Source organism: Drosophila rhopaloa, unplaced genomic scaffold (genome assembly GCF_018152115.1).
Source record: "Drosophila rhopaloa isolate 14029-0021.01 unplaced genomic scaffold, ASM1815211v1 contig_203, whole genome shotgun sequence".
In the NCBI taxonomy this organism is placed as follows: Eukaryota; Metazoa; Arthropoda; class Insecta; order Diptera; family Drosophilidae; genus Drosophila; species Drosophila rhopaloa.
In genome coordinates, this window is record NW_025335088.1 from 601,697 (window position 1) to 615,064 (window position 13,368).

General features: G+C 42.6%; 1 protein-coding gene across 1 annotated transcript in view; it reads right to left on the reverse strand.

Annotated features, from left to right (window-relative positions):
• Positions 1-13,368, reverse strand: part of LOC108043473 (osmotic avoidance abnormal protein 3) — a 154,932-nt gene that overhangs the window by 57,800 nt on the left and 83,764 nt on the right. The window lies entirely within an intron of this gene.

Here is a 13,368-nt window from a genome sequence, read left to right on the forward strand (position 1 = left end):
ATCGCGGAATAAGATACGTTGGAACGCTGTCTGCTTCGGATCTACCCAGATCTGCCGGTACATTTTCTCGATGTCAGCACTATACAGAAATCGGAAATATCGCCACTTCAGGATCTGGATGGTTAGATCGGACTGTAGGACCGGGCCAGCATGAAGGATATCATTTAAGCTGACCCCATTGTCTGAAGGGCTGGAGGCGTTGAATACCACTCAAAGCTTGGTGGTCGTACTCTCCGGTTTTAACACTGCATGGTGTGGCAGGTAGTAACATGCTGAATCGTAGGTAGGAAGGACTTCTCTCATGTGATTGAGGTCGAGATATTCTTGAATAACTGAGTCGTACTTGGATTTTAACGTACTGTCCCTTTTTAGCCGCTGCTCGTTTCTTAAGAATTGAGCCAGCGCCTGGGATCTGGAATGTCCTAGGGAGCAATTAATGTTCTCAGGATCTCGAAAAGGAAGACTCACGACATACCTGCCGGTCTCGTCTTTTGTGGTGGTCCGAAGGAAATTGTCCTCACAAATCACGTCGGATTCTTTTGCCACTTTTACTGGCAGATCCTCCACCTCCCAGAATTTGGTGAGGAGTTTATCGAGAGACGCTTCATACGTGTGTGCAACTTGCGTGGAAAAGGATGATATTTGATCATGCCTCGGAGCGGGTACTGGTCCTGTTAGAATCCAGCCGAAAATGGTCTCTTGACCGAGAAGCGAGCCACAGATGTTCGCTCGGGTACCGCTTAGTAGAATGGATGGAAGTATATCGGCCCCGATTAGAATATCTATTTGTGCGCTCTCATAAAACTTTGGATCCGCTAGCGGAAGTTCGGGAAGGTCTCGCAGGAAATGTTGCGGAAGCGGACATGAAGGAAGATTTCCGGCTATTTGTGGAAGCACGTAGGCAGTGGTGTTTAACTGCAAGCTAGGCCGGATCGGAGAACGGATCGTGAATTGACAGATCTTTTTGGTCTCAGCGGAGACCGTTTGATTAAGTCCTGAGACCTGTGCTCGGATAACCTGGAACGGCAGTTTAATCAGGTTGAAAAGGCGCTCAGTGATGAAGGTCGCCTCAGATCCGGAGTCTATTAAGGCTCGCGCTTGGAAATTGGAACCTCGATGGCATATATTAATTATAGCGGTGCCTAGGAGGACTGACCTAGTGCCTGCCGCAAAATAATTCTGAAGCGTTGACTGCGTGACACTGGCAGCCGAGGGACCGAGAGTATTTGGTCTGGATCTGGTCGTTGGCTTTGGATGGGCTGCCTCGGTGTAGGAGGGTGTGATGGCGGCCGCGGCACGTGAAGCAGTTATGTGCGCTTTCGCAGTCGCGCAACTGATGTGTCCGCGCAAAGCAGTTTAAACACAGCTGTTTTCTTTTTATATATGCGATGCGTTGGTCGACCGTCATCTGGAGAAATTTGGCGCATGTGCGTACAGGATGGTTCTCTCTATTACAGAGATCGCACCCTCTAGGTTGGCTAGGTGCTACCCTTGTCTCGTATGAATTTATTCTTCGAGACGCCGAGTTGGAAGTGGATGCCCTGGGCTGAGTCTGACTAGAACCTGATGGTCGAACATCATCTATGGCTTCTAGTGTCCTGTGACGCTCCGTTAGGAAAACGTTCAGCTCGTGCCACGTAGGGATCTCGGCTTTGTTATGGAGGGACTGCTCCCATAAAGAAAGCGTAAGCTTTGGGAGTTTGGACGAGCACATATACACCAAGAGGCAATCCCAAGTTTCGACCTGAATACCGGACATTTCTAGTGCAGTAAGGCAACCATGGATGGTACTTTGAAGTTCTTTCAAAGCTGACCCAGACTCCTGTGTGACGGACGGTACATTGAAAAGTATCTTTAATTGACTGTTTACTAACAATCGCTTGTTTTCGAAGTGCTCAGTGAGGTTATCCCACGCTGATCGAAAGCCATCATTAGTAAGGGGTGAATTTGAAACTATATTGTGAGCGTCGCCACTCGTTTTAGCTAATAATTTTTCGACAGAAGTGAGTCTGGGATTGTTGATATAAATTGCCGTGAATAGATCCCTAAAGGTTGGCCAACGAAGATAGTCGCCGGTAAAAACTTCGGTATCGCACGGCGGAAGCCGGCAGCCTGACGGAATGTATGTCTGAGAAGGATCAGCTGGCGTTGGGGGAGGTTGCGGAAGTTGCGGAGTTTGCGCTATCATATCTGCTATCTGGGCGCCGCACCTTTCGTACGCGCTGTAGCAATACCCGTACTTAGCCTTGAGGACTGGCAAGCTGTCAGCTGCACCTTCTCCGGCTGCTACAAGGCATGCGGTACAGGCATCGTATTCTTTTTTGATGCGGACCCATACCTCTCGGATTTCGTCTCGGCGAATATTGAGGACGGATAACGTAGGAGGGACCGCCGAGGGAATATTTATTCGCGATTCCAATTCGGACAGTCGATCCGAGACTTCAATAAACTGGCTCATAGCGAGGTCGGCAGCCGTTGCAACCATTTTTGTGCTGGCTCGCGTGGTTCTTTCGATGGAAGAAGGAGCCTTTTTGGGAGGTGGCGTCTTGACCTTTTTAGGTGTGGGCGTCCTCACCGTGATTTTTGGTATTTTCGGTGATGGAACAGGGGATAGTTTGTTGGAACTTTCCCTGGACATACCAAACTAGGATGCTGTTAGGATGGAATGTGCGCGCTGATATTTCGGACAAAAATCAGAGGAACAATTACGGACCCACTTATGGACCGGTGGAAATAGGGTATCGACAATAGTCGTTATGCGTGGCTGAATTATTGTTAAAATATTCCCCAGGCTTTTGGTGGAACGATGGAGCAAGAATGGAAAAAAATACCAAAAAAATACCACAAAATAAAAATACTGAAAAAATACTGTATTTGATGAGGTATTTGTCGTTTAGTATTTTATAGGGGGTAGTTGGCCGAATTAGGATGGGATTGGATGTCCCCGGCAGTGTTTGGAGTTTATTGGTTTTGTTTTTCTTTATTTTAAAAATATTCGGTGACAAAAAAAACAAAAAATAATACCTTTCAGTGGTATGCGGGTGGTATATTTTTCGAATTTTTCTTTTTTATCCCCAAAAGAAAGAATTGAGTATCGATATATATGCAGATTTACCAAGCTCAATAAATAAGAAAAAAAATACTGGAAAGGGCCATTTTTTTTTTTTGGAAAAAATGTGAAACCGAAGAAACAAATTAATAAATCAATAAATTAATAAATTGATTCCACTAGTTCCGCGATGGCGACAGTATTTTATATTTCTCCCCTTTTTTTTTTTTTTTTTTTGGAACTGGCAGTAATTTTTAGTATTTGTTTAATTTTATTGGAGTTAAACTTGGTGTTTATTAATTTTGTTGGAATTTATTTAAGGGATGATTGAAAAACAACTGCCCGAACTTTTGCGGGCTGTGTATTGGTGACGCTGGAATGCGCGGGATTATCGAGCTTTTTGTGGTACTGCAATTCGCGTGTATGTGTAGATGTATGGATAGATAGTGCCCAAAATATGTAACTAAGAAAAACACACTGAGACACAAAAGTTATTTCACGTCGGCTTTAGGAATTTATTTAATATATATTTATTGGATGGCCGACGGAAATACTTGAGCTTTCGGAATTGGGTGTAGTTATGTAGAAGAATATGTATAAATGTATGTATGTATATATATATGGAATATGTAATATATGTAATATGGACGTAATATATGTAATATGGATGTAATATATGTAATATGGATGTAATATATGTAATCAATATGGCGGAAAATTTTATTGTAAATTTTGCCGGCGGGTATGTGTTGTAAATTTTAGATTTATTGTGGACTGTATTTGGATTTTTAATAATGTAAGCAAATATTGTCACAGCGGATGTACAATAAAAAATTAATATCAAAAATATTTGCGGGCCGAAATTGGCGGAACACTTAATTTTTGTTTCACTTTTTGTGGAAAATTAATTGGAACTCAATTTTGAAATTAATTTATTTTTCACTGTTCACTGAATTTTTGAAATTAATTTATTTTTCACTGTACGCTTGACTTTTTATTTGCACTTTAATTTGGATTTATATTTTTTATTTTCTTCGATTTGATGGTGGATGTATATTTAGTGGATGTACGGCCAAATGCGAATATGAAACTTGTACATCAATATGCACACGAAAAGGAATTAGAAAATAGGCCACGTTAAAAGAGAACGAAGAAATGAAAGACGGAATTGGAATTGTAATTTACTAACTGCCGTCGTAGGATTAAATCGGACTTGGATTTTAGACAAATCGTTCTGAAAGTCAAACGAATTATGTTCTTCGAATGGCTGACTGTCGACCGGCAGTTAATAAAAAAATTTAATAAATTGGCACTTATCCGGCTCGAAGGACCAAAAAATGAAGAGATGGGGCGTCGGGGATGATCGTCGCTTGGGGGCAGCTTCGTTGGACGTTGCGGCTGTTGCACGTAGCCGGGTAGCAAGCTGGAAGAGATGGTGAAGAGAAACACTCGACGATCGCGGTGCGCAAAGGAAGGAAAAAAACTCGATGTGGTTTTCGGTAAAAGCGCGGACCGGCCGGGCGATGTATTTCACTAATGAGACAATGAAAGACTAACTTAAACCTAATTGAGCGCTGCGTTTCAAAGCGCAGTGGAGAGATTCCGGGAGCGGGAAGGCGGGAGAGCCTGGAATCGCAAGCGTCCAGTGCGGGAGAGCGGGAGAGCCTGGAGTCGCGAGCATCCAGTGCGGGCGAGTGGGCATTCGCTACGAGGGAAGCGCGGGCAGTTTAAAAGAGGGGAGAGCGGCGTAAACAAATTTTAAATATTGAAACTTGATTCCAATACCGGTAATCATCAACAATAAAATGATTTCCCTTGATATTGAATTTCCAATCATGGCTGTGAATCAACATCGAGATCAATTCATTACTATGTCATCAAGTGAATTTGATCTTTGTAGTTCAATTAATGACGAAGGGTATATTTGCTCAGATAAGTAATCCATGTTTTCTATTGAAAATCATAGCGAGTTTCAAATGTTTAATAACAAATCATCGTCATTGTGCCAAACAAAAAGTTCGACGAAATCATTCTCATGGCAAAGATTAAGAACAAATATCAATGGATATTTTCAATTAAATCACCAATGGAATTATCAGCAGTATGTGATGATCAATTATCAACAATTACAATTGATAATATCGGACTTTTATCATTGGATCCGAAGTGCACTCTAAGAAATCCTTTTCTGAGCGTAATTGGCCATCAGGTAACCTCTACTGGAACATTGAAATTATCGTATGCTCGATTTGGCAGTCTGAATGAATCTTTAACACCGCTTCCTAAAGTTTCACACCCAAAAAATTCATTGAAGCTAAGTTATAATGAATTAAATGAGCTCAGTAAAGATTTGATTCCGAGAATAAAAAAAAATTGCCAAACGAGATCGTCGTTCTACAACATCACCACATAAGTGCATATGTCGCCCTAAGTGGATCAGTTGGGGTGATAAAATGGAGACGTTTCCAAAAGAAGGCACATTAAAACCGTAATTCCACTATACTTAAATATAATATAATTAAATATTATATCAGAATTACGCTTTTAGTTTTGTCAAACTCGGATAACAATTTCATATAGCTGCCATAGAAACAATGGCAAAATGCGGCTCAAAATCGACATAGCTTCATTGTTTTTAGTAATATAGGCATAGAAATCGAAATGTAGTCGATTTGTAATAACTGCAAGGGTAAATAAACTTCGGGTTGCCTCCTTTCTTGTTAAAATTTTTTTTTCCGATTTTTCCTATGGGAGCTGTATGATATAGTTTCCCGATCCAGCTCGTCCCGACTTTTATACTACCTTTAATAGAAAGACAACTTTGGGGAAAGTTTCAAGCAGATAGCTTTTAAACTGACTGACTAGGTTGCGTAGAAACGGACGGTCGGACGGACATGGCTAGAGAGTCCCTGCGGCCCTGAGTATTATTGCTGGGTTGGAAGGTCGTTGCGTTGTAGGCGGGTTCTGCTGCACATCCGAGACAAGCCTCTTGCGAGATGATTTGGGTGCACGGAGAGTTTTTTTGTAGGTCGTCTTTTGTTTGTCTATTTCATCATTTACTGCGAGAATCCAGAGGTCTCTGTGGATGTTTTGGTTGCGAATATACCACGGTGCCCCAGTGACAGTCCTCAGGATTTTCGATTGTGCGCGCTGTATGATGTCAATGTTGCTGCTGCTCGCGTTCCCCCATAGCTGGGAGCCATATGTCCAGATAGGCTTGAGAGTAGAGTTATAGAGCAGGACCTTGTAGTCCTGACGCAGGGGCGATAGAATGTTTAATATCCAATGGAAGCTCCTGGCTTTTAGTTATATATGTAGTTTCTTACATTCGATGTGTCTTCTCCAGGTTAGTCGTCTGTCTAGGTGGACGCCGAGATACGTTACATCGTTGACTTGGGGAATCGGAGTACTATTCAATGATAGTGGAGGGCATGTTTGCCTGTTGAGAGTAAACGTTATGTGTTTACATTTCTGTTCATTTATTCAGATAGCCACCTCTCAAGTACGATGAGGTGATTGGCTAGTTGTGTTGTTGCGCGACTTAGGACTCCAGCGACCGTAGATGTTGTTAGCTGCTCGTACGTGGGAATATCCGCTGTATATAGGACGATCAGAGTAGGCCCAAGTGCGCTTCCTTGCGGGACTCCAGCTTTGATAATGTAGTCGTCAGATGTTGTTGCGTTGCACCTTACTGATACGACCCAAGTAGTTTATGAGTGTATGTAGGCAAGTGTGTTTTGATCTTATGCATGAGGCCATCGACTCGATCGAAAGCTCGAGATACATTGAGGAATATTGCGCTGCAATTTCTGATGTAGGAAGCCAAATTGATGTGGCGGGATAAGATTGTGTCCTTCCAGATATGGTATTATGCGTGTAAGAAGGCATTTTTCGAACAATTTAGACAGACACGATAGTAAACTTATTGGTCTGTAGGATGAAGGAATTGTGTGGTCTTTTCCGGGGTTCGGAATCATTAGATTTTTTCCATTTGCTCGGATAGTAGCCGAGACGTATGATGCCATTGAAGAGTTTACAAATAGCCTCAATAGCAGAGTTTGGAAGTTCAATTATCATTTTTGGTGTTATTAGGTCACCGCCCGGAGCCTTTTTCGGTTTCAGATTCCCGATAACTTTCGCGATCTCTTTTAGCTGAAGCAATGTTGGTGAGGATATAGTTTCAGACTCAATTTGTGGTGGGAGAAATGGACACTGGCAAGGTTCGGCTGGAAAACGCTTCAAAGATGTGAAGCAAAAGTTTCGGCTCTATCTTCGTCGCTGCGGGCCCAGGTACCTGATTAGTTTCTTATCGGAATGACTGTTTTGATTGGAGAGCTCATATTTGGCTGAGCCCTCTACAGAGGATGTTTTATACTAGTTGGGAAAAGTTTTTCGATGTACCGTAGTTGTGCATTTTTAGCGTCTTTCTTCAGGGCTCGGTTTAGTGAGCGAGTTACTTCCTTAAGACGTTGTTTTGAAGATGGCGGTCTGGTGGTTTGCCAAACACGCCGCAGACGCCTCTTTTCCACCGCAGTCGATGTCCGCTTCGATTTTGAGCTGCGGGGTTAGTTCGATGTGGGAACTTACATACATTTTATTATTTCAGTCTCTGGGGGTGATCTGTAGTTTCTGGACTTAGAAAAAGAGTTATTAGCACTGGTGCTTTGGCGCTTATTGTATTGCGTGGAAAGTTTTTGTCACCGCAAAATCTATTAAGTCTGGGACCTTTCTGGGGTCTGCTATCCAGTATGTGTGGCTACCTGGGGAAACATAGTCCAATTTGTTGCTCAGCTTTATAATTGCTTTATATAATTGCATTCCTTTGGGAGTCACGAGTCGTGATCCTCAGTGGTTATTTTTGGCATTATATTCTCCTGCTGCTATGAAGCGATCTCCAAGTGAGTTGTAAAAATCCATGAATGGTCCTTTAGAAATTGTAAAGCGAGGCGTGGAGTAAACAGCGGCTATGGAAAGGTGTCCGTTACCTGACTGCCCTTTGATATACGTGGCCTGCAAGTCATTAGTTGCAAACCTTTGGTGAAAGTCGTGTTTGGTTCGTTCCTTGATAAGGATGCCGGCTCTGTGTTATTTCAAGTTTGTGCCTAGAAACGCCATTGGCGTTCCACTTGGTTATTCGTAGATTGGCCATCAATTATTTGGACTGCTTAGCAGCAAGCAACTGTAACACCATGTTCTGGTTTTGAACTAGTGTTTGCATGGTCGTTTTCATGAAGGACATAAATTCCATCATACTTTGTTGCATAGCCATCATAGCTTCCAGTGGGCTTTGTGACTGTTCTGGGACCTGTTGAACGTTTCCTAGATAAGACTGGACTCGAAGGGCATCATGAGAATCCCTTCTGGATATTATCTGACCAAATGAGGATCTTGCAGCCGCTCTTCTCCCTGATGTAAATTGGTGGGGCTTTGGTTTCGGTTGGGGCTCTTTACCCAGTTCTGGTTGAGTTTCAGCTAGGAGGGCAAATCTGTTGTTATTCGATCTCCCGGGTAATTCGTTGTCTCCTTGGACACGGTTTATTTTTGACTTATTACCCACCGCGGTGTTCTGCGGGCTAAGCTTACGCTTAATTTGGATGTATCGATCCATGCCGGTCTGTATGACCGAGCCCGCTTGTTGAATAATTAATCTTAATAATTAGCACAAAAAAATAAAATGTCGTTCCATTAATAGAGATTGTCATGTTGACTAAGAATAAAATTAAAAAAAAATAATACATTTTGGTTCCAGGACTACAAAAAGTTATTTCAAGAAAAACGCTTTTGTACTGGGGCGCGTTAGTCTAAATAACCTTAAGAGTGAAATTTTCAAAGCCAATTTCCCAGAAAGAATTGAACTTATCTATATATATAAAAATGGTGCAAAAAATGTACGCCATCGCAAAACAAGAGAACGACTGGGCCGATTTGGCTCAAATTTCAAATTTCTTTCTCAGTTGCTTGTAATTGCCAGAAGAAGGTTAATACATAAGAAAATTTTGGGAAAACCTGCCGGAAAAGTCGCTATCGGCTCAAGAGATGAATTCATTGTTGTACATAAAACTGTAAAAAATCGAGCTAACGAAACATTGCCAAAGTTTTAATTGGAAATAATGCCTCCTTTTAGATCAAGACTTGGACGGCGTTCACGCAATGCGATACATTCTCAGAATGTCCGTAATAATCAAACGCAAGAGGTACGTGCAGAAATGAATGCATCGACACGTGCCCGATTGCACAGCTTCAAAGACCACCTCAAGCCCGACAAAATGTGAGTAGAAGAAGACCAGCCGCAAATGAAAACTTGAATCGCGCTGCATTCGCATACGATTCCGAAACACCCTACAAAGATCATAGCTGCGTTGTTATTGGTTCATTGTCTGTCGTATGTCAGCATTGCAATGCACTGAAGTTTCGATTGGAAACCCCCGGCTTATGCAGTGCAGGTGGCAAAATTAAATTGCCCGTTTTGGCTCATCCACCAAAACCATTGTATTCGCTACTATATGGAAATTCAGCCCAATCAAACAGTTTCCTAAAGCTTGCACAAAAATATAACGGATGCTTTCAAATGACGTCATTTGGAGCCGAGGTTGTTCATCAACCAGGCTACAATCCGAGTTATAAGGTAATGGCGTCTCTTTATTATTTCATTTTTTTCAAAATTGCATCCCAACATTCAGATTCAAGGGCAAATTCACCATCGAGCGGGCGCTTTGTTACCACCACCAAACAAAGGTCATAAATTCCTTCAGATCTACTTCATTGGTGATTCGGAAGATGAACAAATCAGCGTTGTGCAATTTTCAATGCAACTAAACGTGAAATTATACAACAATTGCAAAATCTTCTGCATGAGCGTAATGAATTGGTCAGATTGTTCAAAACCCCATTATGACGACCACAAAATCATTATCAGCGCTGACAAAAGGCCCACTGGATGCCATGCAAGAGAATTTAATGCTCCCACTATTAATGAAGTCGCAGTGGTGATTGTTGGCGAGAATATGGAATCACGCGATATTGTTCTCAAGCGTCGGGATTATGGCCAATTGCAGCGAGTTTATGAGACTCATCGGTCATATGATGCACTTCAATACCCGTTGATGTTCTGTCGTGGAGAAGATCACTTCAACATTGTTTACAAGTCATTACTTCTTTTTGATTCTACAACTAAGTTTGAATTCAAATTTTAGGAGAAGAAACGAATAAGAAGGTCAGCTATATGAATTTTTATGCGTATGGATTGATGATTCGACTAGATGTTGACAATCATCTATTGAGATACCGCCGTTTGTTTCAACAGTACTGTGTCGACATGTACGTCAAAGTAGAAACGGTGCGTCTCAATCTCATTCGTTTCAATCAGTCGAAGTTGCGTTCAGACGAGTACATCCACTTGCGTGACGCCATCGCTACTGAAGGACACCATTCTCCCAGCTACTTATGTTGGAAGCCCGAGCCATATGCATGAGTACGCTCAAGATGCGATGACGTATGTCCGTAATTACGGACGCCCGGATTTATTCATCACGTTCACATGCAATCCGAAATGGCCCGAAATTACGAATCTGTTGCTTCCAGGACAAACATCTAGCGATCAACCTGGCATCACTGCACGAGTATTCAAGCAAAAGATTACAGTACTTATGAATTACATCGTTAAGCAGAAGGTTTTTGGCGCAGTTGTTGGATGTACTCGGTTGAGTGGCAGAAGCGTGGCTTACCACATGCGCACATTTCCCTATGGAAATTTCAACTTGGACGCTACGTTAGTTGTAACGAAGCCATTTGGCGGCAATTTTCATTTCCGATTCATGAACGCCACCCGACTGTCGTGCACTTATCTGTTCACTTGGAGAACGGCCAGCGTGTCTACTTTACAGACGCGAACGCAGCTCAAAGAGCAGAACGGCCACCAGCGACAACGTTGACAAATTTTTTTTCGACATGCGAAGGCGATCCGTTCGCAAGGACTTTACACTATTCAGAGATGCCACATGGAACGCTGCATCGAAGAAGTTTCAACGCCAGAAGAAAAGTGATGCTGTTGCTGGCTTCGCTGGTGTCTATTCGACTGATGCGCTCGGACGAATATACACAAATCATCCACGCCAAGACGAACGCTTCTATCTTCGCTTGCCTTTGGTGAACATTAGAGGCCCTACATCCTTCGAGTCCCTGCGTACTGTGGATGGTGTGCTGTGCGCCAGTTTTCGGGAGGCTTGCCAACGTTTTAACTTGCTCGAAAACGATGCTCATTGTGATTCAACGCTCGCCGATGCCATTGTTTCTGCGTCAACGAATCAAATCCAATCATTATTTGCAATAATCATAGCCACATGTCATTTGTCGAACCCGACCGCACTGTGGCACAACTATAAGGACCACATGGTTCGCAGGACAACTGATAAATTTACCATTACCGAAGAAAAGCGCAACGAAGCGTTAATACAGATCGTTCAATGCACGGTGCTTTCAATCGCGAGTTTCAACGGGAGCACCACTTTGATCAAACTAACCTGGCCGAAAGAGTCCGAACAAATGTGATTCTGGCAACGATTCGGTCAAGATCTCAAATTGCGTTGGCTGTTGCATCATCTGGCATTGCTGCTACATTGTTGGAAGGCGGTCGAACTGCACATTCCGCTTGGAAGCTACCCATGTGCACGATGAGCAAGAATTTGGTGACAGCGAAATTGATGCGAGAATGCAAAATAATCATTTGGGATGAATGCACGATGGCGCATAAACGAGCTTTGGAGGCAGTTGACCGAACGATGAAGGATTTACGAGGTGATTCGAAACTATTTGGGGGGGCTTTGATATTGCTGTCCGGAGATTTTCGTCAAAGGCTTCCGGTCATCCCGAAATCTACGGCTGCCGATGAAGTTAATGCATGCCTAAAATCGTCCTCTTTGTGACGATATGTCAAGTAGTTTTAATTGTCGACGAATATGAGAGTCGCATTGCAAAGTGACCCATCCGCTGCTGAATTCTCGAGACAACTGCTGGCGCTTGGCAATGGCGAAATTCCTGTTGATGTTTCGACTGGACTAATATCGTTCCCAGCAAATTTTTGCGAGTTCACATCGTCGAAAGAGGAACTCATCACAAAAGTGTTTCCCGACATTGCACAAAATTATAAAAATCTCGATTGGTTTAGTGAACGGGCAATACTAGCAGCGAAGAATAAAGACGTAGATAGTTTGAATTTCGTTATTCAAGGTCAAATCGCTGGAGAACTGCATTCATACAGATCCGTTGACAGCGTGACCGACGAGGATGAAGCGACCAACTATCCGACAGAACTTTTGAACTCACTGGAACTCCGCCGCATAATTTGCAACTGAAAGTGGGATCAATTATTATAATGCTGCGGAATCTAAATCATCCGAGATTATGCAACGGTACGCGGTTGTCCGTTAATAAACTGATGAACAACGTGATTCATGCGACGATTATTAAGGGCAAATTTAAAGGAGAGGAAGTTCTTATCCTACGAATTCCGATTATTCCAACAGATCTTTCATTCCAATTCAAGAGGATTCAGTTCCCAGTTCGATTGGCATTTGCGATGACAATTAATAAATCGCAAGGCAAATCGTTGGATGTCTGCGGGATTAATCTGGAATATCAATGTTTTTCACATGGGCAGTTATACGTAGCCTGTTCGCGTGTGGGAAAGCCGTCATCATTATTTATTTTTGCACCGGATAACAAAACAAAAAATATTGTTTATCATATCGCTCTCCACTGATTTCGAGTCAAATAAATTTTTATGAAATTTGAATTACCAGTGTTTATTATTACTCTGGGGTTATATGAAGTCGTGAAATTGGGGCGAGACAAAGTTCGCCGTGTGCTCTAGTCGTATTATATTTATACCCGTTACTCGTAGAGTAAAAGGGTATATTGTATTCGTGCAAAAGTATGTAACAGGTAGAAGGAAGCGTTTCCGACCCTATAAAGTATATATATTCTTGTTCATGATCACTAGCCGAGTCGATCTAGCCATGTCCGTCTGTCCGTCTGCATGTCCGTCCGTATGAACGCTGAGATCTCGGAAACTATAAAAGCTAGAAGATTGGCATTTTGCATGTAGATTTTAGGAGTTCTTCCGCAGCGCAAGTTTGTTTTAAAAATGGTGCCACGCCCCCTCTGACGCCCACAAGCCACAGGCTGTGGCCACAGTTTTGATGATATTGATATGTATTAGTTTCGTCAATAAATATCGATTGGCCGAATAAAAGTTTGCCACGCCCACTCTAACGCCCAAAAACCCATTAAACGCTTAAGCCTGGCTAGCGCCTACATTTCCT